Source organism: Lytechinus pictus, chromosome 1, assembly GCF_037042905.1.
Source record: "Lytechinus pictus isolate F3 Inbred chromosome 1, Lp3.0, whole genome shotgun sequence".
Lineage (NCBI taxonomy): Eukaryota > Metazoa > Echinodermata > Echinoidea > Temnopleuroida > Toxopneustidae > Lytechinus > Lytechinus pictus.
The window spans coordinates 30,804,021-30,809,931 of NC_087245.1; positions in this window are offsets into that span (position 1 = coordinate 30,804,021).

Below are 5,911 nucleotides of genomic sequence, written 5' to 3' on the forward strand. Positions count from 1 at the left end.
GAATTCATATAGATCTACAACTCATAGGCTTTCAGCAGGGGTGTGAGTGGTCAGAAATAAAAAGATCTGAAAAAAGCTGAAGAGTGTTGAAAAAGTCTAAAATAGAAAGAGCTCCCATACTTTTTGTACAGAGAAAGGCCCAAAATAAGCTGAAATTAAGCTGAAAATCAAAACAAAAAATCTGAAATCAGATAAAAATCTTAACTCTCACACCCCTGGCTTCCAGAATATGTAATACAATTTGAAGGTATCCAGGCGTTCTGAGGAGCTATGGCGGATTTAAGATAGGCATGATTTTGTGTATTATTCGCCATAGACGCGCGCGCGGATTTCACACTTTGACGCGCGCCTTTGACATAGTCACTTCAAATTGCAAATTTTTGCAACTTGTTAAGAAAAGTATCAGGATTCCAAAAATGTAAGAAAAACAAGGTTTCTGTGTTTCATACGCGCTACGCGCGCACAAAACGCGGACGCACGGAAATTTTCAAAATGCTCAAAATTGTCTGAAATGTACTCTCGTTTGATCAAAGTTGAATTTTGAGCATTTTTAAATTTAGACGCGCACGCAGTCATGAATGCAACTCGGCGGTAGATATTAACCTGAAGTTATTAAATGCCTACCAAAAGAATTTTGAAAATGACGTTTAGTTAGGAAGATATGGTCAATTACATGACTCAAGGTGAAAAACACAAAATGGCGCCAACGTGACGTCATGCATTACTGATTATCATGAAAAGCTTGACACCGATTCTTCTGATGAATGTCATTGATCATGGAAATTTTCATGTTAATTGAATGATGAAAACTTAAAGAAAGTGGGCGAACAAAATCAGGAAGAAAGAAAGAATAAATAATAATAAATAAAACAGATTCTGACAATCACAAGAGGTGATACGCTGATGGCATATCACCTAATTATTAATAGTTTTAAGAGATTTATGGCACATTCACTCATATCATTATGAACTGAAAACTTTTGTGAAATAAAACAAAACGGATGATAGATCTTACCGTGCCATAAATCTTATAAAACTATTAATAATTTGAAAGATTTTCTTGGATAAAACTTTGGCTAGTTAAGTGCACAGACATGCCCCACCCCCCCCCCCCTTCATACTACACTAAAATTCTGTGTTTTGCAATTGCCAAAATAAAAATGAATAGACTCTATCTGTCATCATAAACTCTAAAGAGACGAACATTAAGTTTTTGTCATCTAAACTGCCTGAAATAATCACTAGCTTATAATATCAGTTCCATTCCTTTCCAATAAAAGTCTTAAGACACTAGAAAATCAGATTGATTCATAAATTTAGACTCAAATGGCTGAGTGAGCACAAAAAATGTTCCCTTAAAAAAAAATTGAAATTTTTAGTGTAAAAAGGAGCGGAGCTCAACCTCGTAAAACTAAAAGTAGACAGAAAAGTTGAGTCTAATTCTAGACTATATTTTTTTATATTCTACATGTACCTAGAATAGATCTAGTCTGTCTACAGTCTAGATTAGATCTACAATACATACACGTAGGCCTAGATCTAGTCTCTAGATCAAAATCAAATGGTCCAAAAATTAATTTGGAAAATATACTACTGATTCAGATCTAAAGATTCGGTAAACATGGTATTTGCAATTGGTAAAGAGATGCATCCCGCATCATGCATCCATCCATGCCCAAAAACCATTCGCATTCTCATGCATGCATGCACATGCACTCTAGTATCAGCTCAGTCAATGAATGATCTCACTATGACTGTACCACACAATTCATGCTACTGTACTTGTACAACTACAGCGCACGAAATCAGCTGCTTCACTGGACACTGCATGCTTGCCGTGCGAATCACCAACTCAAGTTCATCAGCATCACTGAATTCTCTCTCAAAGCTATTGAAAACGACTCACCATATGGTAAATTCGGATGCGGCGGTGGCTGGTACATGTCTTAATTTCAGTTGAATGTCGCTGTTAGGCCATAATAAACTGGGCATTGAGTTGTATTTTGAAACAAATTCACCGTTCGGTTCTTCTCCGGTTTGTTTCTTACTCCATCTTCGCGAATCTCATATTTGTTTACTTTCTTATTATGATTTTTAGGCGGAAGTAATAGTAGTAAGCCAAGGGTCAGTCGGTCTCAGACAGTTTCAACTGCGCGTGCGCATTTCAATTACTGGAGTCAGAGACATGATACAAATGAAGTCCTTGCTCCCCTCTTCCTTTATTGGGGTGCATGGCGGGGTTAATTTTGTTTCAAGTTTTTTTTTTTTTTCATTCATGTTTTTATTGATAAATCATCAACATACAAATCATTTACATCAAATTCCACTATAAAAGTAACATAAAAAAATCAAAGATAAATCAAAATATACACAACAAAAAAAGTAAGTCCCCCCTTAAACAAACATCAATAATTTCCGAACCAATCCGAGTTTTTAATATATTTTTACATGAGCGTGTAGGTAATTTTATAAGCTATCCTCTGAGTAAAAGTTATGGACGTATTTTACGTCATGCTTCAGTGAGCACCGTCAGAAGGCGAAAATGTCACTTTTCATAAGTCACAAGCCAAATATCATTACTTTGATTCCATTTTATTGGAACTAATTCCACATTCTCATCATGAAAAATAGTCAGAAGACTTGTATAAAAGGTACTTTCTAAAAGACGATAAATTTCACGGTTGAATAAACACAAGTCCAAATTTGCTATAATTGGATGTCGGTTTTACACATTTCTATCAATAAAAATGATAGAATATGATGACAGTTATTTTTGGGAAGAGTTTCTTCAACAATTTTCATCGTTTCACGGTTCAATGAACATTTATTGAAAAACCAAAAATACGATTTTCAAATATCATAGGCATGTGTTGTTTCATTTTGGTAACTGAAAATGATCTTTTCTCAACTTTTTCGTTATGTTCATGACCAATTAACACGCTTCAATGATTCAAAGGCGTTTAATTAAACATTCACGCTTGAATGAACATGTGGAATGTGATTAGCTCTTTTTTACGTTATTGGAAAAAATGCAATTTGTAACTATGGATATCTGTCACAAACCTCCTTGCATAGTTCATTTGATTTGATTTTTATGAAAATCCCGATGTTTAATGCATCCGTCAGTGAGCACACAATATTAAAAAATTATGCAAATGAGAAGAAAGTTCAAGGCCTTGGCCCCACTCTGTGCCGTATCGAATGGTTATTTTGGTGTGCGCGCCTTTTGGATAGTGTTACTCTGAAACCATGTGCGAAGTTTCATGAAATAACTGTTGGCAGAAGTAACAAAAACCGTCCATGAAACAAACCCTCATTTCATATTTGTTAAAATTTTGACTTCCTCTCTCATAGACTTGTGTACATTATGGGTGCATATGTTTAAGAATAAGTAATCCCTTATTCAATATGGTGGAACTTTTTTTCAAGGCTGTCTTTAGCAATGTCATTTGGCAGTAATGTTTATCAACCTATGGGCAGAATTCTGTGCAGAAATGAAATCTATTTGTTTATTTATGGATGAGTGAGCACGCATTAAAGAGGGAAAATTTGTATTTTCAATGTCACAGACTCATTTTAAAGGGTAATAAAGTGAATATTGGGGGGCAAATTCGGTTTCAAATGTTACTTTAATTGCTGTTGTTTTTATCATCCATCATTTCTATCACCACACACTTTCCGAACTTTAAATATTTTCATGGTTGAGCGAGCACATTCGAAAACTTAGGAATGAATACTCTTTATTCTGCATAAATGTATTCTATTCCTAACAATTTCTCATGATCAGTTTAATTTATAGACAAATCAGTGGTGGATCCAGAATTTTAAAATGGGGGAGGGGCCTACAAACTGGGGAGACAACAACATGTTCAAACTTTAACATGATCTAACAAGTTGTAGAGGATACTTACATAAACCCCTATGATGATACGTCACAATACAGGGGCCGCAGAACGGTTTTCAAAGTGGGGGGGGGGGGCTGTCCATGCAAAAAATCACAATCATATGGTCATTTTACATTTTTGTACATGCTTTTGGAAAAAAGTGGGGGCTGGGGGGCTCCAAAAGCACCCCCACTTCCGCGGCCCCTGCAATACATTGTGCTTATATACTCAACCATGATCACACGATATGAAAATTGTGTGTGGAGTGGCTAAATGATGGATAGTAAAACTGCATAACACCATAAAATTCACCTAAAAACAACTTTTGCCCAACTTTGTATTTGCACAATCTGAAAAACGACTCTTGTGACTTTCACAAATGGTCATTTTGAATTCAATCTTTAATTACTCATGCATGACTCAACCGATCAATTTCATTTTTAAACAGGAGTTGCTTAATGAGTGTAGAAAACCACCTACGAAATATCATATCTCAAAATAATTCCCTTCAAAAGTTACAGCAATTTGATTTAGGGGGGACTTACTTTTTTTGTTGTGTATATATACAAAAGATTGGATACCACAGTCTCACCATGCCGGAGCTTGCTCTATGGTCTCACAATCCCTTCCCTTTAGGAATTTTTCCTTTTTCCCCTCAAGTATTAACCCTCTTTTATTCATTTTGCATCCTCTGTTCATTTCCTGTATATCAGTTATCTCGATTTGCATTTTTTTCGATGGATGTTGATAAGCTCTCGTTCCTGCTGTCTAAAATCCTCTCCTCTCTCCTGTCATAACCATCAATTAATCATCATCATCATCATCATCATCTTCATCATCATCAGAAGCAGCATCATCATCATCATGGGCGGAAATCCCAGGGGGGACAGGCGGGACGTGTCCCCGGCCCCTACTCAAAATAGTATGGGGGACACAATATCAAATGTCCCCCCTACTATTTCTGATCTTTTATGATGGTAAGAAATTCATCATTCAAAATCGAAATAAAACATGCATTTTAGGACGAGATGACCTTACTTTTGTGATGATAACTTTTTTTTTTTTTTTTCCTTGTCAAATTTATTTTCGTCGAAAGAAATGACCTGAAATTTGGCGTGGTAGCCTTTTTTTTTTGCTTGTCAAGCATCCAGCCCCTTGTCCCCCCTACCTTTTGGGAGAGATTTCCGCCCCTGATCATCATTATCGTCGTCGTCACGGCGTCGTCATCACATCATCGACTCGATCATTATCATCATCATTACCATCATCATCATCGTCGTCTTCATCATTATCATCCGCATCGTCGTCATAATCATCACCATCATCGTCATCACCAACATCCTATCATCATCATCTTCAACATCATCATCATCATTGTCTTATTCACAATCACATTGTCCAATCCTGGCAGTAAAGTCCTTAGGGATTTTTTAAAATTGAAATGACTGAATTGAATTGTTGAATTGTTGTGTGTGTTTGTTATCGGAAATTGCAAGAATCGATGAAGAAATGCAAAATGTTCAAGGGCAGCATGAATATTGAGTGTACGCACCCAAGGCAATTGCCTACGTCGCATCAGTGCTGATGCAAGCCTGGAACACGGCCCCGACATCATATTTGAAATCATCATCATTTACATTATAACTTGTATCACCATATCATCATCATCACCATCGCCATCATCATGATCATCGATCATCATCATCATAATCATCACCATCATCTCCAATACCATCGCCACCACTCGACTACTATTCCAATTTGGGTATCATCACTATGACATGTAAGTCTTTCAAATGTTTTGTATTTGCAAATTTCTTGAATATGCTGAATTTTTATTCACCATTAAATGACGTTAGTAATATAAAAAGAATACCCCCCCCCCCAAAAAAAAAAGCTAGGGTGGTACAAAAAATACATTTGGGGGGGGGGGTAGCGGGGACGAACCAAAGTTGACGAACTTTTTTTCTCTGTGGGATGAAAGGCAAATAAATTGAAATAAAACCGAAAGGGAACACATGTGGCGG